We start from the raw sequence: 27,246 nt of genomic DNA, 5'->3' as shown, positions 1-27,246 counted from the left end.
GTGTGCATCAGTGTGGAATATGGACAGGCTGTAAATGGCCACATATTTGTAGAGCAATTTAAGGGAACAAGACCCAGACAAAGTTTTAAAGGAATTGAAGGTTTTGGTCTTGTAACTGCCACCACATCATAGATGACAGATGATGCTTCCATAAAGAAAAGCTCTGATGAAATAAACATGGCGCGTGGGAAATATATTCATGTAAATGAACAAGGATTACCAGCAGTGAGGAGTAGGATATATAAATGACTAGTGGTAGATGTTTTATGGATACAATGACTTTCATGCAGATGAGATACAAAGTATTGAGTTATGGTTAATTTGCAGCCTTGAAATGTTGCTAGGCTAGTAAGTGTTTTGAAGTCAGTTTATATTGAGTGTTTCAGAGCAGGTCTGCCTGCAGGAGGTTCTGAAGGCTGGTGTAACATTCATGAAGACTTTACAGCAGAAATGCACCAGGTATGAAATGTGAAGAATTACAGCTGTCACGGATGATGAGAACGGACAGACAGCCTGAATAACAGACAAACTATCAGCCACAATGCACACTGGGAATTCTGAGCAAACTGGGCTGCTCAGTGTCACTTCCTCCCGTCCCCTCAGGATATAAATGTCTGTAAACATCTACTTGTGACAGCAACATTACAGCTGTACAGCAGGTGAGACACTGTATGTTTAACGGTACCAACATGAGCATTTGAAGGGTGTCTTTGCTTGAATGTCCTCCTAAACCTCCGATGCTCCTTATGGCTGCTTGTCCAGCCCATCCTCCCCCTCCCTCTCTCCACACCAACCCACTTTCCTCTTGTCCCCTGCTGTATACATACTGCATATTTGATAACCTAGTGTGCGTTTGATTTCACATGCCCAGCCTGGCTGTCTGGCACTGTATTGAATAAAGAGATTTCTAAATTGGGCTACTGTTTTTGCGTTTGCCTTGAAGGATTTCTGTGTATGTAGTTTCAGCTTCTCTGAGTAAAAACAAAATGTACCCAGAGTGTTTGTTCTTCTCTTTACTATATAGCCACACTGTGTGCTCCTTTATTTCCAACAGCAGAACTTAACTTGTTTGAATATGGTTGTGAGTATGTACATTTCAGTGTTGGGTGAGGAGGCCGAAAAGAGGAAATAGATGTTTTTTATGATCAAGCAATCAGTGTGTTAGTTTATCAATTAATACAGCAATAAAGTAGTGTTGCTTACACTGGTATTACAGTTAGTCATTCTATTATAAACCCTGCTATTATAAATGCCTTAAAACTCATTTCACTCTCATGCAAACTGCTGCACTTCTGGCTGTATACCGATCCTCTGATCCGGGTGAACATTAATAAACAAAATTATCATTGAACCCTATTATTGTGCAGGCATCAAATATGCCTGTTTCTGTATTGCATCTCTCTCTGGCCTCCATATTACTACCCCCCCCCCCCCCCCCCCCCAATGACAATAAAGCTTTCAAATCAATTACATTTTTCTCTCTGAGAACTTATTTTCTCTTAGTGCCCCTTATATTTTCCAGAATGTGGTTTTGAACATGTTATTACTTCACCAAGGGACCATGTTTTAAAGAACCATCAACCACATTTGTTAAACTGGATCTTTGAGGGTTCTTTTAGCTTGTGTCTGACACGGTTATGGAGTCACGTTGTGCTCTGTGTCAGGGGCAAATGCTAACTGACTGAATCATACTTTCAGCACTCAGACAAAGAAACAAACACAGGGCTTTGTGTGAGTCAATTTTTCTGTTCCTCTGCTCCTTTATCTCCTCTCCCACTAGTGTTTCGCTTGCAGCCCACTCTCTCAGTGGGAAGGTGGGACAGACGCTGCTTAGCTAATGCTCCTGCTGGCTCTGTGTTAGTTTTAGTGTCACTTTTTACTTATAACTGCAACTCAACTAACAAATGGCCATTATGGAAGAGGTAACCAGATCTCAGCACATCACTCGCTCACAGTGGGATGTCTGGACTTGACACATTGTAACTAAACAGTTGGTCTGGAAAGGACACTCGTGCTCCAGGATTTGTCATCATTCAAACAAGTCAGGTTTTGCTTGAAAGGAGATTTGCACTAATTTTTACCTTTATGTACATAGGCTGAAACTCTCCTTTAAGACGACATGGCTCAATCAGGGACAGACAGCTTTCCCCGAGCAAGATAGAAAAGTGCTGCTAGAGATAAGTTGAAATTGTGATCAAACCAAATCAGAGGTGCCTCTTGCAGGGGAAAGTTCGGAAAGAAAAGTTCTTGAAAACAAGAAACCCCTTAACTCTTGACTTTCCTCTTTAAGTTTCCTCACCCCAGTTTCTCCAACATGACATGAAAAACTGACTCACAGCTTAAATTCAACAACTCAAAACACTTAAATAACTGTGAAATAGGAGGAAACAAACAGAATTTTGTTTACATACCATTTCATGCATTTTGCATATCTTTAGGATTTAGCAAAGATGCTGAAAGCATTTTTCTACCTCATAAAACATTTGCAAAGACTGTTTTGCCTCGGGGGTCTTACTGTTGCATTGCCACTTCCTACAGTACATTACCGCAGAGTAGTGTTGATACGCGTAACTGCCCTCCGCAGTCAGTAGAACTGTGTGCACTCGTGCTCGTGGTGTGCATGTGTGTCCTTTTGCACATTTCTCCACTACAGTATGTGTGAAAAGTGCTGACAGGGTGAAAGGGGCACTTGAATGTTATAACAGGTCTTTGCCAACAAATACTTCACACTGACATACACAACACTGGGAAGTGACTTTAGTTATGCAATACTGTTGTGTATGTGTGTCCTTCAAAATATATACAACGCAGGTGCTGTGTGTGATTTCATGTGTATTATTTCAAACGAATACGTCTACATCTACTGTGTGTCTCTCTGTGTGTGCATACGCTGAATCTATGTGCACAGTTCATGGGTGACTGTCAATCACTTTGCTTCTCCCCCTTTGAGGCTGGCACCCTTCATATCAGCGTGTCCTTTAATACGACACAAGTGCATTTCCCCTCCCAGCACGATTCTGACCTTTAGAATAATATTTAGACCCTCCAGCACATTGCCAGTCTTAATAAAAAGACATAGTAGCCAAACAAGGTGTTGGCATGACGTGCAGCCACTTAAATCATGCTACAATCATACACCCATACACAATGCAGCTGTAAAAGTCATCTGATGGTTCCACATGAGGTTGACATGTGGTGAACCACGCATAAAGATTATGTCTTTACCATATTTGTCCAAAAACAAACTTAATGTCTCAATCTGTGAAAGGTGAACAGTGATGTTTCTGCAAATCTATTAGGGTCTAGGTGGTCTGCGCTAAAACAACATAAAACAGTGACACCCAGTTTCATTTCTTCACACTGGCTTCCCATCACATTCATAATCCAATTCAAGATTCATGTGGTTTCATGTCGAGTCTTGGGCTAAGTCCACACTGCTACGTTTTCGTTTTAAAATGCTTCTCTTTTGCTACGTTTTCGCCTGCTGTCCACACTACTCTGGAGATTTCAAGCCCAGGAAACTGAGACTTCTGAAAATACTGCTGACCCCACTTTAGTTGAAAAACTCCAGGGTTGCACTCAAATCTGACCCTGATTTTACTGGCAATTCAATGGCAAAGTTAAAAATAAAAAAAGTGTGATTCTCATGCCGTGTTTCAAACATTTTGAATTCACCTTAGCTCTGGAAACTCAGCTGATCATGTCAGGGAACATTTATGTCTGGGTCTGAGTCACCTCAGTTCACCAAATACATGTTTGCATGCACATATACTCTTCCTATGTCATGCAAAGACTCACATTGGTTTGTTTGTAACGATAGGTCCAAAGGTTGTGTGTGTGGATGGATGGGTGGCTGAGTGTCTCTCTGTCTGATGTGGCCTGTCAGGTGTGACCATGCAGTGCCCAGTGGGAGAGGACTGAGGTGACTCAGACAGACACAGTGGTCTTGTTTCTACTGCTGGAAAAGAGCGGAATGTGGACGAGAGCGAGCATGAGAGACAGATGACCAAAATGGTGTGTGTGTGTGTGTGTGTGTAGAACCTGAGGGCCTCCATCCTCACACTCACTCAAAGAGTTCCTCTGGCTGTTGAGCTGCTGTGCAAATGAACTTGACACTTGGGTGAGCTGTTTGCTGTGTGCATCTTCTGGCAGGAGAAAAGGAAACATACAGTAACTCTGTTTGACATTTGGTGTTTCTGCCCCCCCCCTTCAGGTGTAACTGTAATCAATGCTTTTTGCAAGGACTTTTAAGGTGCAACATTTGTGTGCAAAAAGTGAGCTTACTGTTCCTCAATGTGTGGGAAAGTGTATATGCAGATGTGTTTCTGTGAGTTTTTGTTGCAAAGCAGCAGTGGGTCTATTTTTCTAACACAACCTGATGATGTATTTATCTGCCAGTTATTGTGATGGGGCTCAAGCAGAACAGGTCCATGAGGTACTCAGGAACAAACAAAGCCCCAGCACAATGCTCCAATCAGTGGAGAAATCAAAAAATGAAACAAAATGCATCTCCCTACATCAGTTTCACCTCCATTTACACCATGTCAATGCAGGTCATGTTTCAGGTGCCAGTTTTTTCAGTTTTTGGTCCATCAGACAGAGCAGATACACACTACACACCAATGCATGCACACACATTGGATAGATTTAAGTTTAACCAATGCATCTGTCTACAGCGGGTGCATAACAGGAGGTTTTACAAGAGTAACTCTGACCCAAAGCATCTCTTTATTGTTGAAGTCTATTTTCTTCCAATTTACGCATGCAAATATGCGACTGTGTACTGGGCTTCAACTGCTGTCAGATGCTTTTGTGTGCACAACAGTACTGCAGCTGTACAGATACAGTGTGAACACACTGTGGACATAGAAGACTGCAGCTGTGGTCGTTCACCTATTCATTTACACTGACTTGATATTTGGCCCAGTTTAGTGCTGCTCAGGTTAATCATGTTCACCTTTGTTCAACCTCACCCTGTCCATTCTAGTCTAGTGTTTTACTGATATATTTTTGTCCAAAAAGGAGATCAAATGTCCTCAGAAATATTATGAGTGAGAATGAATGTTGGTGCAAAAGGAAATGGCAGTTTTTAATCACTTTGTACTACACTACATAAAACTAATTGGGAGAGCCTGTGAGGCCCCCAAGTTGGCTGTTATAAACATTAAATCATGTTTGAAAAGGCCAATGAGAGCTAAGGCAGTTTTAAAGTAGCCTGATTCTGCTGTCTTAGACATTTTGTGTGTTTTTGTGTGTGTAAGTTTTGTATATGTTCAGGAATTTTTGGGTATGACCAGTGTTCCCTGAAGGAAGGACGCCCGTGGTTTGCCCTTTTCCAGCCTGTCCTGTTCTCAGTGAACAGCAGCTGTTTAAATGAGCCCCAGCAGGTCTCAGCCTCCAAAACCTGCCAGGACTCATCAGCGTTTTCAGGCATGACCAAAATTATCTTAACGATGAGACAGAGAGCTGTGGTTATGTCTGTAACCTTGTGTCTTATGTTGTATTGAGAAATAATTGCTAAGTTGCTCTTTCAAATGTACTACAAGTTCAATAACAAAATATTTAAGATCAATACCTTTTTATTAGCAGTAGCTTTTTTTGTTACTTTTTACAGTGTCTCATCCATTTACATACAGACAAAAACAAAGTACTCACACTAACATTTCCTCCAGTTTTCGTTCATTCTTCTACACTTGTCACCATCCTTCCCGCCTCCCTCCCTCCTTCCTGTTTGTTTTAGCGTTCTTTAATGGTCACTCTGCATTATTTACATCTCAAGGCTATTTTCAGACACTCTAAATTATGCACATACAGTGTCTAAATGAGGCCTTCAAGCAACCAGGAAGTGTTTGATGGGTTCAATGATTCCTTGCACGTGTGTTCAATCCCAGTGTACTCTGACAGCACAGTGTGTCTCCTGTCTGGACAGATGTGTGGGGCTGGGTGCATGAATAAATAGTGTGGGTAGTTCATGTGTATACGTATACCTGCATTGTATTTTTATGTACTGTATGTAAATATCTGTACATCAGGGTGTGTGTGTGGGTGTGTGTGTGTGTGTGCCTGGCAGCCTAATGCCATGCGTTCCAGTAATACTGTAGAGATCAATTCTCTGTGTGTCCATTAGTGACGCGGTCTGACCCTCTGGGATAAGCATGGAGCCGGATGCCAGCACTGTAGCAGCCTGGCAAAGCGTGTACTCTCATCCATTTAATCCCTGTCTGCTCCTTTGTCTCTCTCACTCTCTCCTCCCGTTTCACCCTTTCCTCGCCCTCCTCACAGTCTACATCACAGTACATTTATCCCTTTCCAAGCTCCGCATCCTCACTTACACTGATTAAATGCTCCTGCATCAGCTGAACAGTTTAGGCTTTGAACTTTCACATGACTACAGCGCAATGCATAATCATTGAGTAGATAAGAGTAAAAGGTCTTGCTTGTCACTTCTCAACAGGATTCTAAAAACATGAAAAACATCACTGGCACATCTGCTGCGTCAGTGAGGTTGATAAAGTAAACAGATGATGCTGTGCAGCTGAAGTGGGCTATTTCTTAAAAATACATGTGTTGTGTACCTTGGATTGATCATGCTGGTTGTTCAGTACTAAGAACAAATAAAGTTCTCTCTAAATCCGAGTTCTCAGAGCTCATATGGTCAGTAGTCATTAGTGTGTCATTAGTTAGAGCACTGAATAATGACCAGAAGTGTTTTTGCAGAATATTACGATGTCACAGTGAAGTTGACCTTTGACCATTTGGACACTTGTGGTAAACTGCGCCATAATTAATGTATGAATTTGTGAGTTGCTGGCTGAAAAACGTCTTGTGAAGTCACAGTGACCTTTAGCTTCGACATTTGACCACCAAATTCTAACAAGTTAATCTTTGAGTCCAAGTGAATGTTTGTGCCAAACTTGAAAAAATTCCCTCAAGGCATTACTGAGATATCACATTCACTGAAGTGGGACAGACAGGCGGACGGACAACCCATAAACATAATGACTCCGGCCCTTGCTGTCACCAGCGTGGAGGCATTAAATACAATATAATATTTAATGATACTTTACATAATTTTGATGTGTTTGTATCTCAGAAACAAAATAAACTGTGTAATCTTGTGAACCGTTTAGCTGTACTTAAACTCTTTAAAAACAGTGGTGACAGATGTATCTAGACCTGTGACAAAAAACTGTATCATAAGTTTTTGGCCACTTGAAGGCAGCACAACAAACCATAAGTACAACTTTCATCTTCCAAACTTGTTACAAAAAGTGCAGCATTTCCCTGTGACACTGAGTGCAATGTTAACTGTAGGTATGTGCAGTCGTTGAGTAAAGCTACTGCTGTTTCTTAACACCTCGGCTTGAAAGGTGAGAAATTTGATTCCCAACTGACAAATCCATGTTAAAACTTGAAGGTGCACTGTATTGTCCATGTACCTTAATGATAATTCCACTTGTGCAATTTTTATGTGAATCATTCAGTTATTTTTTACATCTGAATGAAAAAAAATGATTATTTTGTTGTAGCTGTAGAATACTGAAAAATATTTAATTTGAACCTCTATTATCTTGTGCTGCATTTGCCAACATGTGCACATTTCAAGTCTCTTGAGATTAAATGAGGTGAATACAATGACCATCTCACATAAAATCATGGTGCATTAAATTGGCTGAGTGATGATAAGGAGAAGTGTCCTGTGAGAATGTGTTTTGATAATGATTGATAATAGGTGAGAGAGACAGGAAACGACAGACAGTGTTCATTACTTATGTGTCAAAAAGCAGCTCACTGCAGAGTAGCAGTTCAAACTAATCCATACTAATGGTTTATATCACTGAAAAGCATGTTGAGGAAAGGAGAAGGGAAAGAGGAAGATAGAGCAGAGGAGCAAAGGAGAGAATAAAAGTAATTAGACAGAGACAGTGATTGGAGTTGGTCCAACCCATCTGTTTTCCTACAAAAATTAAGCCACCGTTATTGCTAAATGCCATGTATGCTGTCATTCATGTAAAACTGCAATTGAACTGCATCCATTCATTATTAAATCCATTTATTATTAATGATATGATAAGTGATATGTTTCAACAGACACATGCTACAGAATGTGACTGTTGTCCTCATTACATTACAATCACTTGGTGCAAAAGAAGCCAACATGTTTTTAATTTCTGTGTGGCTGCCAGAGGAAAAAATAAACATCAATTGGAGTCCAACTCATCGGCACATGAAAAAGCAAAAAAATCTGTCATGTCCTCACTCTCACTTCCCTCACTTCCAGCTCTCTCAAAAGCCACATCTCCCTCTTTCTGTACCCTCGTCAAAGAGATTAATTGATTACATAGTGTAGATTTGGCTCATTAGCGGTCTACTTGCCCACACATGAGACTTAACGAGCTCTGCAGCAGGGGAGCGCAGCCAAGAGCTCGTTAAGGTTTGTCAAGGCCTGTGTTAATTGCTCCATCACACTGTTTGTCCAGTTTCTGTGGTAACGTGCTGCTTCATTGACCCAGTCAGGTATAGCCTGATTGGACGCCTCTCTCTCTCTCTCTCTCTCTCTCTCTCTCTCTCTCTCTCTCTCTCTCTCTCTCTCTCTCTCTCTCTCTCTCACCACATGTATGCACACATATATATTCATACAAACATCTGCATATACTTGAGACCAGTATGTTCTGTGTCTATTTGTTTTGTGGTAAAATTATAAAGACTGCTTAAATCAGCCAACTCACTTAGTAATATGTACAATACATCAACATGCAGCACATAGCTAAAGTTAGCTAGCATTAGCCAACCCCCTGAGCGCAAATATTTGAGAGTGAACGTGTTTTATTTCTTATAAATTCCATGTTCCACATGTATGAAGAATTTCATTTCTTCAATCAAAAGTTTACAGCGCATACAGACTTTTTGGTCATTAACACTCTAATGCCTACTTGGCTGGTTGAATCAAGGTTGTCTGAGCGCAGAAACAACACTGAGAAGGGCACACACCCCCAACACTGTTATTATAAAACGAACGACTGTAAAACAATTTGTTTTTTGGGGTGTCAAAAACAACAATTTTCACTATTTGAACCAGTAGGTCTGATAAAACTAAAACATATTGAAATGCCATAACCAGGTTATATTGTTTTTGGTCCATTCATGAGTTTAGGGAACATATGCCAGGCACATTCAAGTATGTTTAGTTTACCAGGAAAAGGACTGCAGTGTTTGGGTCAAGATAGCAGCACATAGAACACAGAGGCTATAAACACACAGGACAGACTGACAGTGAAGTACATAAAGTATAAAGTGAGTAATCAACAATCATGAAACACCCATGGGCTACACAGAGGAAATACATTTGTCAGTGAAGAATGGTTTTCATCCCTGATTAAAGGTGGCTCAGAGTTTGAGGAACCCAATGTGTCACTGGAGGCTTAAACAAGTCTCAAGACCCATTTTGTGTCAGAAGTCCTTTTGATTGGGCTCTTGAGCTGTTGGTCTGACCACTTAATTAAGAGCAGGTTAAGGGGACTGCTGACAGCCTGATGGTCTCTGTTGGACAAGTATCAGCATCACAGTCGATTCCTCTGTGTAACATGTTGCAGTAGGGATGCAGGATTAATGTTATTAAAGTGGTGATTTTGATTCATACCACTCTGCTGCCTTATTTTACATTAGCAGGAAGTTCTGATTAATCAAAACAGGCGCAGCGAATTTATGCCCAAAGCTGCATCAACAAAAGACAAAATCCCACATGAGGCACTACAAACAGGCAGGACTAATACTGTGAAAGAAGAAGCTTTGGACAAACAATGTTTCTAAACTTTTTTTTTTTTTTTTTTTTTTTTAATTAATTTTATAATACAGTTTGCTGTTCCACTACACAACATGTGAGCAAGAACACAAACCAGGCTTTAATATGCTAAATCCCTCTGGAAGTTATTAAGGAGGACTACAAATTAGGGAAAGATTAAATAATAAAGTAAACACTTCCCAAAGTGTAGCGTATAATGTGTGTGTTTATAGTGTGTGTGCGTGTGTTTCTCTTTCTCTGCACAAAGCAAAGAGAAAACACTGGGGAGGAAGATGTGGAATTAAGGCTTCAGAAATGGGACATCCCTTATTACATACACCAATCAGTAAGACACACAAGCACACACAAGCACACACACATACACACACAGACAGTGATAAAGTAAATCCATAGATTTATTTTATATCTATATAAAAACATCAAAATATCTTGTTGATAAGCTTTGAGGCATAGGTTGCTCAACCAGTGAGGCAGGCCAACATACCTACAACTGCAAAGACTGTAAACACACACACACACACACACACACACACACACACACAAAAATGCAATCACGAACTCAGTTTGTGGCGTGTGATGATACAAGCACAGGTTATAAAAACATCATAACTGATGATATCCAGCTTAAAAAGGTATACAGTTACAAGCCCATCAACTCTGAATGCATTTACTTGTTCAAATGTGGTGAAGCACTAAACAGATGACAATACTTTGGGGAATTTTACCCATAATTCTCCAGACACACTATATAAATCCTATAGCTTTATTATCTCAGCTACCCAATGCAGGCTACAAAGGTTTATTACTGAAACAAGCCAAAGACCTGATTCCACACATTAAGAATAAATGAACTGACTTTAACAACTGAAACTGACTTAAGAGACCAGTTTATGAATAGCAAATGGAACATGACCCAATCCCCACACACACTGCGGAGCACACTGTTTGGAAAGAGGAAAATAACTAAATTGAGGGATCACATTTAAAGCTAGGCCCACGGTACGAACTAACGATGGACTGCTTCCTGTGTCAATCTTGCCATGGTCACCGGCTGATGGTACTATCTGTAAGCATCTTGCGTACCATGCAGCCATTATTCATATACCCACAAATTGAAACAATCTTTTAATTTAATTTGTCTTCCCCACATACAGTTTCTCGGTTTGCCTGACGCATACAGAGGTCGGAGAATATGGTCAGCTGCACTCTGGAAACTGGTATGATCCTCTTCAAACCAGGTTCTCCCTGCTCACTACACCAGCCTGTTGCACCAAATTATATTTTGGACATAACTCTCGTAATGAGCTTTTGCTAGTGGGCACCACACGGCGCCTTGGCCGTGATACTTGAGTTCTAATATTATATAGCACACTCGCTATCACCTAAAATTGTCCATTAACAGCCTTATAGCTCTGAGCTTTTGATATGCCAGTTGATCAATTTTCTGCCCTGTCAAAAGCCATTAGCCCGTCACAGCCGCTTACATGGGTGTCAGGAAACAGAGAGCAACACTGACAGTATCACTGAACACAGATCACAAGCCAGTGTTAACACATGGACAAGACAGACGTGGCAGGACCAGCACACAGTCACAGACAGAGAGAGCGGTGTTTTTTCTGTGTGCCGGGTGTGTAAGCTTTTTTTTTTCCTCCAATAATTTAGCAAATATTTAAGTGCAGGGACCAATTATTACATTAGCTCTCTGTCCTAGTCTTTAACTCATGTCTGAGATTATATTGCTTATATTGGCTTCAGTTTTTGTGTTGCTTTTTGCGTATAAAATATGTAAAATGGTTGTAACTCTAGAAATAAAGCTGCTGTTGTTATATATGTTGCTTTTATTCACTTTAATGTGACTGTCACTTTCTGTGTGAGGTTTATGGGCATAAATCCATGAAAACTAATCCCACAAAACTATATCCACAAAAATTCTGCCACCTTAGCTTTGAGTTATTCAGCACCTTTTACAGGCTCACACTAATGTGCACGTGTCAAATCGACTTAATGCCAAGGAACACAATCTGGATAAAGAGCACGTGCATGACATGAGCCTGTTTCAATGCACTGTTTTCAGTCAAGTGTCAAGTGTGCACTACAGGTGACGACCCTCCACATTTCCTAAGGTGTATATTGCACTCCAGACTTTGAAGCTTTGGGCATCCTGGTGGCCTCGTGCTCATGACGCATGCTGCGACTGTGATGTCCATGGTTCGAGTTTAACCATTTTAGCCTGACTAAACTTTGCTCCTATGATAAATGACATGTTTTAACCAAGACAATGTTGAGTGTTCGTTTGGCATTTATAGTTGGTAAACAATTCAACACTGGGTGGAAAAAGTGTTCAAATGATGCAAAAAAATCTAATTCCATGAATTCTCACAGCCTCATCCATACCGACACTGTTTTAGCTGTGATGAACAAATGATTAATTTAATGTGACTTTGCAAAAATCAATAAAAGTAAACAGTTCTGAGTGAAGTCCTTTTATGCTGGGCCTTTATAGCACATGAGCTGAATCCTTTTTAGTGGGAGTAATATAATGACAGTGTACCTAATGGCGCACCTTTTCAGAGTAATGAGCAGAGATTGCTTAAGCTTTAATCAGATGAAAATTTAATTGTCCAGTCGACCTGAAGAGACACATGATGGAGTAACTTAATGACTCTGATGGAAACTTATTGAAGCATTAAATGCTATCACCAATAACAAGGATAGAAAACTAAAGTGGAAGGAAGTGTAATATCTCTCCTTTTGGAAGTTATCTAATTTGGTGTCATCCCCTGCTTCATTACACAAACCTGAACCACTTAATGCAGATTTACATTGCACTGAGTCTAATCCGGTCAAGTGACTCAGCATCACATGTATGGTCAAGTCTTCTTTTTGGTTACTCACACACTTTGATCATGCAGTGTAGCGAGGATTGAATTTAATAGCCTCACTGCAGTTTGCAACAGAGGTCACATCAGCAAAAAGGTAGTAGGCCCCATATTTTGTCAGTTCATCCGAATGTTGAATCATTTCCTCTGCTAAAGTACAAGATGAGCCAGCAGCAGTGTAAGCCCTCCTTTCTGCCTCATTACACATTTATCAAATCTTTCAGTCTGTCTCAGGCAGATTGAGTTTTTAATGTGAAAGCCTAACTTCTCATGAATTAGTTCAGTAATCTTAATATTCATGTTTGACGTCACTCATGTTGGGTCATCACCAGGCTGACGACATCCCCCTTCAGGCACTTTTGCCAGCTTTCTTGTTGAATGTCTTTGTCGGTCAGACTTTGATAACTGATTGTGTAATAGAGGGCAGAGATTTGTGTACAGTACAATCAAAGAGGTGCTTCAAATTATCGAGCAGAAACAGTGGAGTAAAGAGTGGAGCTCACTGATTAGCCCCTAAAATAGCCTCATACACCTGGCTGTGTTTACACTGAGCTTCACATGCAAACGAAAGCTAAATAAGGTTGCTAGTCTTCGAGGCTGTGTTTCAGTTTAGCCACTGGTTTTATCTGCACTTCACACAAGCCTAAAAAAATGGCTGAAGAGCTGAAAAAATTACTTGATTTATCAATCAGTCAATCAATGGAAAATGTATCTACAACCATTTGGATAATATTCTCAACAGTAATTTTACTGTGCAAAGCAACTTGTGTTAAATTGTAGAATTACTGCCCTTATCTTTGGAAGATTGAACATTTTTTGATTTTGGACTATTCATTGCACAAATCAAGCAATTAAGGCTCTCGGAACTTGTGATGGGCATTTATGACAAATTTCCTATTTTTTCCATATTAGAATTATTTTATTATTATATTATATATAATTAATATTATTATTATTAAAAAACAAAAGGTTTATCATAAATGGAAATAATGAGTTAATGAGCCATTAATGTTTCAATGTTTTTTCCTCAGTAAATGACACTGTTTTCTATCAGTCATGTTCACTGAAGCCTCCAAAATAAAGGTCAATTCATGTGTCTTGACTTAGTATGTCTTTTATGTAAATGAATCTCACACATGTGTTTTTTCTTTGATTATTAATAACAATGCAGAATCTCTTTGTAAATCTAGTAAATCTGAGACCAGCGTCAATGCTGCCATCACTGCTCTGTTTTGACAGAGATTGCCAGACAATCTCATATCTTGTTTCATGGGAAGGAAAGGAGACATGGCACCGGCACTGTAACCTGTCTGATTTGCTCTATAAATGACTCAGTTGCGGTACAGTGTAACCTTTGTGTGTACATGTTTGTGTGTGTGGTAAATCAGAAGGGAGCCAGTCAAAGCCATACATTATCATTACCCACAAATCAATAGGCCTGTGTCTCCTGTTGTGAGGTGACTGAAGCACTGATATTAATGATAGTGGAGTCTCCCTATACTGACCGCTGTGGCACATTCCTGTGATTTTGTGTATATGCAGCAGAAAATTACACACACAGACAGAGTGTGTGTGTGAGTCTGTTTTGTACCTGCATGTCCTGTCGTCTGAGTGTGTGTTGGTCCATCTTAAGGGGGTTCTGCACAGAGTGGTGGTGTACGTATTCTGTATGCAGAGATGCTACAAAGGGAGCTTCTCTGTCTGCTTGTTGGCTGATTCTATCTGTATTGATGTTCCAGCCTCATGTGCTTCCCTCAGATTCTGTTTGCATGTAGATAGCAGTAAATCATGTCAGCCTGCATTACGCCTGACTGCGAGTGAATATGGCAAATAGCTGCGGCTATATTTGTACTCACACTGCATTATGTATCTATATTTAAGTGTCTGTACAAAGCACTGTGTGCGATGTCACGTTCATAGGTTTAAATGCATGAGAAAACAGACGGATCTCTGCGGCAGAAAAAAGGCAGGAAATCTGCAGTGGGTGGCACAGAAAACTGATCCCCCCCCCCCCATGTCTTTTGACGCAAATAACGTGAGGTCAATGCAGATCACGTCCATTTGGTCTCTGGAAATACTGTGTAATTAACTGTCATAATTAGGGATGGCACAGATGACAGGTTCTAAGATGAAAGGGAAGAAAGGCAGTGTGGGCGTATGGAGAGAAAGAGCCACTGGGGAAAACAACATATATAGATAGATGTATAGAAAAAAACACATAAGAGTAGAAGAGACATCTGAACAGTAGTAACATCTGCTCCTTACAGTGATGCATCATTTATGCTGCTCTTGTCTTAAAGCTGTAGCAGTTAAATGTAAATTTCCATCTATATTTGATAGGATGCATTTTTTAACTTTAATAGAGGCACATTAGAAAATTGACGTATTTAGGCATCTCCCTCTCGCTCACTCGCTCTCTTCCTCTGCTGTTATTTGATGCCAGAGTCCCATCGATATAAGCTAGGTGATGTGGGAAAGGTGACCCTAATGGAAAATCAAAATGCTGCCACTGTCTGTGGAAAATAGTGCATCTGACCCCTTAATGCAATTAGTTCTCAATCATCTGGCCTTGATGATTGATGGGTGGAGTAATGTGTGTCTAATTTTTCTCTGTTACTTATATTAGAATAACTGAATGTTTTTGTGATTCATTTATTTTTCTTCTCCTTTCTGTATCAAAAACGTGGGGAGAAAACTAAAAGAGCAGACAATGCCAGAAGCAAATTTTTTGGAAAATTAAAATCTGCGTGTTTTAGGCTGTGTCCTCATCATAACCATTATGCTAACAATATCATACATTACTGTGTACCTGCCTCCCATAACGGCCCATTAAAGTCACCTCAGATATGTGTTTTATTGAATTTGCATGGTTGCATCACACTAATGCAAAGAAACTACAGTTGATGTTATGACAGGGTTCTATGATTTCAATTTGTCAGCTGTAGGATATTTTGTCAAAATTTTATACTGTGGTATCTATCCCTCTTACATTAGTGTATAGAAGCAAACATTATTGGTTACTTTATCCATCAGTAGTTTCTGAAGAGATTTTAACTAAAAGGTGTTTGTGTATTGCAGTCTAATACTATAGTATAAATACAGTCTTGCAATAAATCCAACTTTCTTAAAGGTGATTGTTTTAGAGAAATGTTGATTCTTGGGTGACAACCAACAATTATATTAATTATTTAAGAATCTATAGATTGTTTTCTTGATTAATAGTTTGATAGCAAAAAAGTGAGGAAATTGAAAAAAAAAAAATGCACCTTACAATTTACCTCAGCACAAGGAGATGAATTCAAATTTTTGTTTTATTTGGCCAAATATCAAAAACCCACAGAAAACTATTGAATCCACACATTTGAGAACGTGGAACCAGTGAATATTTGGCATTTTAGTTTTTAAAAAATGATTTTTTATCTTCATTTAGTGAATATTGAATATTAATATTTTAGTTGATTATTAAAATAGTTGACAATTAATATTTTGACAATTGACTAATCGATTCATTAAGCAATCATTAGGTCTGTCACTTTTTCCCCAAAGTCAAGGTCAACCAGAGTTTGAATTTGTTCGTATGAATTCGAATGTGCAGCAGAGGCAGTCGGTGTGAACAGACTCACACTTGTGATCTACAGGAGTTCAGCAACGCAGCCGCCACGCACATGCAACACAGGCAGTGGGTTCCAGGCGCATTCAAGACGGTTTTGCTAGTGTCCTCTATTTTTGCAGCAAACAACATGACGTTAGTAGCTTCGTAGTTAACTGATATGTCAATAGAGCATGTCATATTTTCAAGCTGATAGTGAAATTTTAGAGCACCCTCTGCTGGATCACATGGCAACCTACTTCAAATGGTTGTGCTTAAATGCTGGAAAATTTGAATTGGAAAAGATCATTACATCATTTTGAATACGTAGTGACAGCCCTACTAATCAATGCAGCTTTAATTGTCGTTTTAGAGGCTGCAGTATTACATTATGCTGACAGTTTATTTCTATAATTTTATCCCCCCTTTTTATACCAATGAGGGCAGGCTAACTCACCGAATAAAACACCTCTCAGTATAAATAAATAATATTTTAACAACCCCATAAAGTCCATCTACCAAAATTACCTCAAAGTTGAACCAACACTCAAACACTACTGTTGCAGGACAGTTGGTTGTGGCTCAGTTGACAACTAACAGAGATATATTGTGGGCTGTCCTCACAGAAAGAACCCTTTCATCAATGAACTGGAATCATCCACCATCAGCAAATACAAGGAGCCAGGCATCGGTATGTTCAGACTACGGTCACTGGGCCTCATAGCGCAGGTAAATGCCCGAAAATGCTCTTAAAAGGGAATGAGACTGAAGGATCGTGTGCAGAAACAGAAGTCACAAAGAGATACTGTAAGGGATTGAGAAAATCGAAAAAATGAAAATCTAAAGATGGAGCACCAGAATCAAAACGCAAAAAGAACTTTAGTAGTTCTGAAGTGGAGGTACTGCTGAAGGAAACGAGCCATGGTAATATTTAGAAGCGTTAACTCTGGATATAAAATCAAACACAAAAAAGATGCACAAAAATAAAAAAAAATAAAAAAACACACTGGAGCTGGACCAGCAAAACGGGGCAATCATCAGAGAAAAGACCATAATGATATTATATGACTCTAAAACAGAAGAAAACACAATAACTACTTATTTTGCTCAAACATGTCAGCACTCAAATGTGCATAAGAGTACTATTGAGTGTGCGTAAATTCTGTTCTTACCTAAGAACAAGTCCCAAACAAGAAAACTTTGGTGAATGTCAGAATCGTCATAAAAAGTGTTTAAGTGGGTTTAAAAAAGAAATTTCTTTGAAGAACGGTTGGTGAATGAGGCCCATTGTTCTTCTGTCAGTCACAATAGCATGTTATCCCGGCTAATTACACTCTGTTTACAGCTGAGAATTGTAGAGGCCTGATTACAAATACCAGTGAAGCTGTGCCACAAGGTTGTCGTGATTAAATGCATCTAAACAGTGAAATGTATACTAGGGTTAATAAGGCCTCCCCATTCTCTATTGTGAAGAGAGTGGCTCAGTTTGTGTATCGCTTGCAACTTGCAGAGCATGCAGAGCATGCAGCCAAGATGTGTGACACAAAGAGAAAAAAAGAAAAGATGTGAAAAATGTCCTATTTCTGTATCATGACTGACTCATCAATTGTGTGAGTATTTAGCTGAGGATCAAAAACTCGGAGTGAGATCTCCGGTGAGTTTGTGCTCCATGAGGGGGGCTGGGCTTTGTTCCATTATTTCTTGAAACATTGTGATCACACTCATGGTCTGATCTGAAAACCAGACTCTGTGTCACTCTTCAGCAGTAACACACACACACACCCACGCACACAAAGGAAGAATTAAACATAACTGCATGAAAATCAGGCACATTGGTGACAATTAATGTGTGAAGAACGTGTATAGAGTTCTGACATTTAAAGTGATTTAAAATTTATTTTGTTTGTTTGTATGTGCACGTATGTATGTGTGCACAGAAACATCAATGTTCCTCTACATAGTGGTGTGTAACCCTGTCTGCTCTTTTCTAATCCAGGAAGTGTGACAGTCCAACACCACACAGAAATTGCAGGGAAAAGATCAGAGGAGATGGTTTGGCAAATGGCACGACTGACGGCAGAAATCTGGGTTTGTGTTGTGCATTTTAGGTGTCATGTTTACGCTACTAAAACAGTTTGTGTAAGGTTAGGGAAAGATCACGGCTTGGTTAAACCAATGGTTTGACATTTTGGGAAATATGCTATTTGCTTTCCCGGCAAGAGTGAGATGACGATCGATACCACGTTCATGTCTTTTCGGTAAATATGAAGCCACAGCCAGCTTTGCAGAAAGACTAAACAAACCAAGCCAAGAAATAGCTCTGTATATTCCCCACTGTAAAACAACAACTTTTCATTTTTATCCTCTGGTTCTGCTACATGTTAGAAACAAGATGTATTAACTAGTGAGCGCTGCAATTAGCAAGGCTAGTTTTTGCTGTCAGTTCCCAGTTTCTGTGCTAAGCTACACAAAACAGCCACTGCATTTAGCTTTATATTGAATGCATAGACATGAGAGTAGTATCAATCTGTTCATCTAAGGCCAGGCAAGAAAGCAATTAAATGCATTTCCCAACCTGCCGCATTACTCATTTAACTTTAGGAAAAGATTATGGTTTTGATTATAAATCAAAAAAAGTTAACATGTTCTGTTGTGTGCTTCATTACTAATTCATTCGATCAATTATCAAAACAGTTGCTGCTACAGATTAGTTTAATATGCACATAACCTTCAGACGGCGTTGTTGTGCGAGTAGTGTTGCAGAATCAGTGTTTTGTACTTGTATAATAACACAGGGAGACAGGATGGCTTTTCATATAACTACAGTATGTACTGCCAGCTGTTAATTTGAGTTGTTCCGATTAATATTTATAGAGAATCAACATTCATGCACACAACAATGAGCTCCTGCTAGGGACCAAAAGGGCACAATGTATCAGATAACATTACAGTCTGACACAAAAAAACAGTACATTCTGCGTCAAATCAAAATTCAAATTTAATCTCACAGTCTGACAAATGGTTTGCTCCATCGATTTGATTACCACCACTGGTTCCAGCACAGTCCATGATCTGCTCCATGTATTGTCATCATGCTCTAAAGAATGATTAGCTTAGCAAGACTTCGAGAGGAGCGAGAGACAGACAGAGGGAAAGATGGGAAAGGATCACAGACAGCAGGGATCGGCAAATGCAGAGGGAGAAAGAGAGACAGAGCATCTGTCTACTTCGCTCCCGGCGGAAGAATGTTTGTCACCACAAGCTGCTCCATATGAAACTAGGAGCCAGTTACAGTTAATGGTAAAATGAAGCATATGCTTAGATTACATTGCTGTTCAATTCCCCTTTCAGAAGGAGGGGCAGAAATGAATTAATTTACGGTCTGTTTGAAAGTTTAGCTGAAATGCACAGGTCACTTGGTACACTTTCCATTTCTGGCTTGAAAACTGCTCAACAAATTGAGCCTTGAAGCCTAATAATTAAGACTATTGCTGCCTGCAGGAAGAAACACATTGACTGAATTTATTGAACTCTGTATTCTGTATTCATTCTGTATTGTTAAAGACACACTTTTTGTTTATTAAAACAAATTTCTTAACCACTCAAGGTGGTTCCTGTGTACTGTATGTCAATTGCTCGTTTTAAGTACAAGATCATTAGTCTAATTAACAGATTGTGAGACTGTATATAAATACAGTGACTTGATAAACCAATTGACAAACCACTAATCCCCCATCAGATACAGCCACTACAAAGTGAGCATGAGAAGCGCTACAAGACATTAATTGAGATGCACAAGCTCAAGACAATGCGATACACAGGGAGTCACTGAAAATATGGAGGGGCCGGGTTATTAAACATGCAGAGACAGAAATTATGCTAAAACGTGCTGAGACCTCTGGTATTTTATGCATTTTTATAGTTTCTTTTTCAAAAGTATGAAATTAAACTTTTAACACTGGCTAAGACTTTTGATGACTCTTACAGCAGGTGATACATTGGTTTCAGTGTTTTGCTGCTTCTTTCATTTTTACATATTATTATTATTTGACACCCAGGATTTGCTGATTTGCAGTACTCTTCAGATGGCAACACCAGGAAGTCAGCTGGTCAGTTCATCACTTTTGTCCAGAATGAAGTATCTTGACCATTAGATATATTGAAATTTTACACAGACCATTAATGATTACCAAATGACTACACTGACTTTTGCACCACGATGTGTTTTACATTTGTGGTTTTCAACTGGAGACATCAGGTCAAAATTTTTATTTGGCTTGTGACTAACCTTGCAAAAATAATATTCCCATCAGCCTTAGCTGCACCCATTATGAAATCACAAGGCCCCTTAAAATGCCAAGCCCATACCAAGCAGTTGATGAAGCAAATGGCACCTGTCATGTGTTGTGAAGACGAGTAGATCAGCAAAGAGGATTTACACTTGCTAGTTTGCTGAGGTGGATTAAAATGTATGTAAAGTGGCTTAACTTCTTAGTATGACTGTCAAGGATATGTTTAGTAGCATTGCCACCTTGAAGGTTCAGGAAATAACAGTAGTATAGTAGTATTGCAGCATACAGTTTGTCATTTGAACTGATGATTACAAGTAAATGTTGCAAAGTCCATCTGAAAATATGGAGATGAATTTTATTGAAACTGTTGTTACACTTTCTAATTCACACAACTGTGTAGTTGGTTATCTTGTAAAAAAAAAAAGTGTTTAAATCAAAAAATGATAAAGAAAGAAAAGCAGCCTGTAGTCATCTCATGGCCGGCTGACACTGTTTCACGCCAACTGATGTTTCTTTACAGATCAACAACCCACTGCAATTTGTCACGATGAGCTGTTCAATTAAAGGCTGAATGAGGTTAAAAGAGCATAAAGAACAATTACAATCAGAAGAGTAATTTTAGTTTTGAAACGGCTGCTGATGAAGGACTGTTAGCGAGCCTGGCCTATGTGAAGATGTGACAGACAGCTTTAATAACTGTACCTATGTGTACAAAAAAAAAAAAAAAGGCATTTTGGTGGGAAATGTCTTATTTACAGAATTATGTGAATAACATTCACATACACAAAAACATGAAAATACATTTTAATAAATATATGCAGATGTAAATGGGGTTTGCATTTGCATTTAATGGTTTCTTGTCCTCAAAGGGGAAAAAAGAGAAAATTATCCATTTGGTCGTATATTTTTCCCCTTCTGTCCCTTCTGTCGGCTGTGCTGAGTTTACTTTTTTCACATCTTTCTTGCTCCCTCATTCTTAATAAAGTACCTTTTTACTCTCTTTGAGCTTCCTCTCTTCTCCCCACTCTTGTCTCCCGTCCCTCTCACCAACTTCCTTGTCTTTTCTCACCTCATTTTGTTTGCTTTCCTCTTGTACATCCCTCCTTTCCTCATATTTTTTGCTATTGTGTCACTTAAATGCTACATTTACTGTCCTCACCTGTGTTTCCTCCTCTGTTATATTCCACTGGTCTTCCAACCACATGCCCTCTGTTCCAGTGTGTGTGTGTTTGTGTCAGTGCAACCCCGCCCCCGCCCCCCAACAGTGCCAAGATGAATTCACACTTATTTTGGCAGTAAAAACTCTCACATTATTTGCAGTGCCATGTGTAATTGTCACTACATCCTGTGCTGCTTTTTAGCATTTTACTCTCACTACTCTCTCTTTGAAGTATTTCCATTCACTTCTCACTAAAAGAAAGGTTGAGATCAAGACCACAGCTTTCATGTTAATGCTGGATGCACATTGCTATGCAACTGTTTGCAAAGGTCTGGCTAGAAACTGCAGTGTCTCTACATCAGCAGTCCATCTTCGTGTCCATTTTAACAGCCTCTATATTTCAGATATGTTATCCTAAAGATATGTCAAAGTGTTGTGACAGAATATGAATTCACTTTATTACTACAGTGTGTTTGAGCCTACTCTTGCACACTTAATTCTTTTTTTTAATCTGAGTGGGCATAGACAGGCTTGAAAAAACTTCAAAGCCACTTTTTACTTTCTTCTTTTTCCCCAAAAGATGCATAAGCTCAGTACGTAAGAGTAGGTGAGTGCTTGAAATCTCCTCCAATGCTCTTTTAACATTAATCTAAGGCTTTTGATTCTAACACTTAACTGTTGGAGCTATTCATAGTCTGAGTCTCTGGGTTGTGTTATGGGAGGGGGTGGAGGCAGCGAATGGGCAGTGTTAGCAGAGGATGGAGGAGCCTCCACTCCTGAGGGCCTCAGAGAAATCATATACATGGGCCGTGAAATAAGCAATCTGCAGGGGATTTTTGGAGACCTCAAGCTTGCAAAGATGCTCTGTTTTGAGGCTGGGGTCATCCGTTTTGGACCAGAAGCCAGGATAGGCCGAGATAATAATTTGTTGTTTTATGCATTGGCTTCCCTACATGGTTACCAATCATTTGTTATATCTGCTGTCACCCCACTTAGCCTCCCCATACAGATCCCTCTTGGAAGTAATGAATAAAGATGAAAAGATTCCCTCTGCTGCCATTACAGTACCACAATGCTTTCTCATTTTTTTTGTGAAGAAATGAAGGTAAACAGCAGGGTTTCCTCACAGTGGATAAATATTACCCATTTACTGCAACTGTAGCTCCCTGGACTTATGCTAGATGATGGTTTCACCTCAGGACATTTGAGACAATGTCTCCAATCTGCAGGGAATAGCTCCATTACTTGCCTACTTTGGAGAGGGAGGGGAGGACGGAGAGAAAAACAGGAATTTAATCTCTTTTTAAAGCCTGGTGAGTCACCCTAGGAAGAGTGTTTGTTGCCCCCGCCCCCCCTCCAAGTGAGATGCAGAAACCACTGGGAGCAAGAAAAGCCCATTCTGACCTTTCACTAAAAAGACATGCCTTTTGGTTTGCCTTTTCCTCTGGTGTACTCACAAAGCCCCCCGCCAAGACAACCTCCGCCTTCTTAGGAAAAAAAAAATTCTGAAAAAAGGACAATAATGAAATAGCATTTCCTTTGCTGGCTGACTGTTGTGACAGGTGGTAATTTTTTTTTCCTTTGCTGCTGCATACTAATGTTAGACAGGATGGGAAAAGATGAAAGCTAAAGGGCTGGTGGTTAGACAGGTTGCAAGAAAATACATCTTTCAAATGTAGCTAACAAATTTTACAGTCCAGAAAATATCTCACAGTAAAAGGGAACAGACAAAAGACAATTTACTGAGGAATTAAATTAAATCTGTCATTTGTTGCTCTCAAGTGACTGAACAATGTCCTATCAAAGAGCACTGATTACCTATCATCCATCAAGTGCTCTGACCAAGCAAAGCAGAAACACGGCAAAGGATGTAATTACCAAAATTCTCTGTCCTGTTTAGCACTTCATTCTTCGCTTCTCTCAGCTGCATATGAGCCTGAAAATCCACTAATTTACAGAAACATCCCATAAAACTGCACAACGAAAGAGACAGGATTTGAGAGAGAGAGAGAGTGTGTGTGTGTGTGTGTGTGTGTGTGTGTATACACTTGTACTTGCTACATAGTAAGGACCAAAAAAAGTATTTTACTAACAGAGTGAGGACATTTTGGGAAAGTGAGGACATTTTGGCCGGTCCTCACATTTTGAGACACCTTCAAATAACATTTTGAGGGTTAAGACTTGGTTTTAGAGTTATGGTTAGAATAAGGTTAAGGTTAGGGTTAGGGTTAGGGTTAGGCACTCAGTTGTGATGGTTAAGGTTAGGCTAAGGGGCTAGGGAATGCATTATGTCAATGAGTGTCCTCACAAAGATAGAAGTACAAGTATGTGTGTGTGTGTGTGTGTGTGTGTGTGTGTGTGTGTGTGTGTGTGTGTGTGTGTGTGTGTGTGTGTGTCTGTGTGTGATGGATTAAGACTACACAAGTCAACCTCTGCTCTTGACCTGTGTTGCAGGTGTGTCTTATCTGCAGCAGGAAGAGCAGCTGCAGTGATCTATTGCATTGTTCACTCACCATATCAATTTAATTAAATGCCATTGATTCCACAGACTCATTGTCTCTGGCTCTCCTTTGTGTCCAAGCCCCAATCTGAGCCAGCTATGTCCCTTTCTGAGGGAAAGTATTGTAAACGGCCTAGATGATCACCATCATATCTCAAGAGCGTGGTCCAATTACCATGAAATTTGCCCCATCAAGAAAGCTGCCTATTTTGGCGATCTTTTGATTTTGGCAACCTTTGATGAACTTTCCAATGGTGTTGCCATGTTGCCAAATAAGGCTACTGAAAAGGAATACCCCAAAACTGTGAAAGTCTCTTACTGGGAGTTAGATGAAAATATCAATATTCATGCATCCTTAAGACTGAATATCTTTAGCCCATTTTCACACAAACAGTGGAAACAGTAGCTGTATATAGCTAAATAAAAGATCAATAAAACTTTTAACCATTTCTTATTTAAATGCTGTATTTACCTTGTAGATTTGCTTCCAGCATCCAGGAGTGGTCTGGAAGGTGAGTCCATGATCTGTGAAAAATGAATCAATTTGACCTCTGAGTAGCTGCCAATCTGTATATGGGGGTTCGGGTATGATGGGATTCTGTTTATATCTGAATCCCCCAGGATTAGGATTAGTTTATCACTGTGAAAGTGCCAATCTTGGATTATCCTGCCTTGTCTGGCCTGGTGCTACATGGGAGTGAGTATTGTGGCCTCCCTCTTTTGCAGGTGTTCTCCCCCACCAGTGGCACCCAACAACTCCCCATGGTTTTCATCCCAAGACTGCACCCAAAGGTTTTTGTGGCAGGGGAGGGGTCCAGAAAGGGTCTCTATTTTGACTTTCAGGTGGAGTCCACCTGCAGTGTTAGCTTTAACTTTTGCTTTTAGTGATTACAGCTGGGAGGAGACCTCTGGGGAGAGTAGCTCATGGGCACCCTCTGAGGAGGATGAAGGTGGGGAACCAGACTGTCATCAGCCAGCTCTGTTGTCACATCACTTACAAGGCCAGAATTAAGTTGGTGAGTTCTTTTACTCTTATTATTACTATGTTGTTGTAGTTTGGACTATGTGATGGATTGTGTTGTTCCATCTTATTTTCCAGGCTGACAGCTCCTCACAGGGTTAGATTTCCCTGGTGGAGGATCCTGTCAGGGGAATAAGGGAACAAGTACCCTTAAGAATGGTCCAATCTGGTTGGTGCTCCAGTATGGGGAGAGGGGCGAGGACCTGGGAGGACTCGGGGGGGAGGAACCAACCATGAAGGTTGCCATCTTCTTTCACTATCCCTGGGTTATTGGAGAAAGAATCTGTGTTTCCCACCTTGGCTGGGTTAATGAGTATTGGTATGGTTTGGGTTATGATTAGGGTTAGGGGTTAGCAAGCCAGCCACCAATACAGCCAAAAATTATAGCACAAAGCCAGTGACTCTATAATGAGTGCAAGACTTCTGAGGAGCTAGGTACAAACACCCTCACAGCTGCTCATCGACAGTAAGCTGCTCACTGAAGGAATAGTCTGACATTTTGGGGAATACACTCACTTGATTTCTTTCTGAGAATTAGATGAAAAGATCATCTGAAATCAGTAAATATGTCAGATTTGGAGTTGTTCGAAGGCAGCTTTGACAGACCCAGGCTAGCTGTTTTCTTCTTCCAAGCATAAACACTGCAATTGGTTTATGCATCTGGTAAAGACACAAAAAAGAACATTTCCTACAATGGGTGACTATCCTTTGAAATAAGATTTTGATTTATCCTCCTAGACATCCCTAAAAAGTTCAGTCTAAGGTTTGTATTAGAAACGATCTCCCTGCGGCTCCTTAAATGAAAACCACAAACTTTATTTCATTCCATATCAGTGTCATTATCAGCAGGAGTATTCACTAACCATGTGAGCAGCACGTCTGCTTATTGAAAATGCAACACGTGAAGCCTGTGTTCTATCCTCACTGACCAATGCCAGAGGCAGGACAATCTCCTCCATCGAAGGGAAAGATTGAGCTTTGGTTTACAAAGATCAAGTACACACTGGAGGGGGAATCATGTATTTATGACATTTTATATTTTCTGTGTTGCCATGTCATTTTTGTCTTTTAACTTGTGGAGAGTCAGAAATGTTTTTTTTTTTTTTCCTCCCTCAATCAAACAACTTTCTCCCTCCAAATGCAATTCAGGCTGAGTCGTGGTTGGAGGGCATTTGAAATGAACTCCTCAGGAAATGCTTAGGAAATGAAATTGCCTTGGCTACGGCCTTTTGTCACATAGCTCCACAGTGCATATTAATGATCAGTGGCACGTGGTGTAGCACTGGGCTGCAGGATTCACACAGCAACACAAGTCTAATCAGACTCTCCACACATTCACTGTCACTGTCTGTTATATGTCACCTCTGAATCTTTCATGCTTGTTTTCCAATTTTTCTAATTCTTTTATTATGAAGGTCCTACAGTAGCTATTAATATGGCTGTTACATTTGTTTCACTTTTCTGAAAGTATGTAAATGGAACAATATTGTAACTGTTACACCCTTAGAAATAACATAATTTCTAATAAAATATTTTATTATATATTCTATTTCATTATTCTTTAACTCAGCTCTATTGGAAATAAAAAGCTTCAACATTTGCAAAAATTTTATGTAAACAGCCAATTCATGTTGCAAGCTGTAATTCAAACAGCAAATAAAGTAAAAAACATGACTCTTACTGTGGAGGACATGAGTGTTAATTCACTACTACTATAGTCTAAAAACAGTCCACTTTACAGCAGCAATCAACACATAACACACTGTTGACTTATTGCTCATATTTCATCATGTCACAACTGAGCACACAAGTAACTAAAGCAATTTGTCAGAGTTGAAAGTGCACTGCAGGCAGCCAATGCAAAGGAAACCATCTGATGTGTAACATTAGATTACCTGCCACAAGTGCACAAACAATCAAAGATAATCATCTCATTCACCAAAATAGTTTTGGTAAAATGTCTTTTCTGCAGACTTTCCAGGAAAGAAGACGACCATTACGTCT

At 39.7% G+C, this 27,246-nt stretch overlaps 1 protein-coding gene across 4 annotated transcripts in view; it reads right to left on the bottom strand.

Annotated features, from left to right (window-relative positions):
• sphkap (SPHK1 interactor, AKAP domain containing) overlaps positions 1–27,246 on the bottom strand; it is a 113,759-nt gene that overhangs the window by 59,392 nt on the left and 27,121 nt on the right. The window contains exon 2 of one of the 4 annotated variants that reach the window (XM_071497133.1): positions 4,068–4,145. The exons of the other annotated variants lie outside the window; for them this stretch is intronic. The gene's annotated coding sequence lies outside the window, so the exon portion shown is untranslated. The remainder of the gene's footprint in view (positions 1–4,067; positions 4,146–27,246) is intronic. 4 annotated transcript variants of the gene reach the window in all.

This window comes from Trachinotus anak, unplaced genomic scaffold (assembly GCF_046630095.1).
Source record: "Trachinotus anak isolate AG129_WGS33_773 ecotype Australia unplaced genomic scaffold, CSIRO_AGI_Tana_v1 ptg000014l, whole genome shotgun sequence".
Classification (NCBI taxonomy): Eukaryota; Metazoa; Chordata; class Actinopteri; order Carangiformes; family Carangidae; genus Trachinotus; species Trachinotus anak.
The sequence above is the reverse complement of the archived record's forward strand: the minus strand, read 5'-3'. Positions and strand labels throughout refer to the sequence as shown.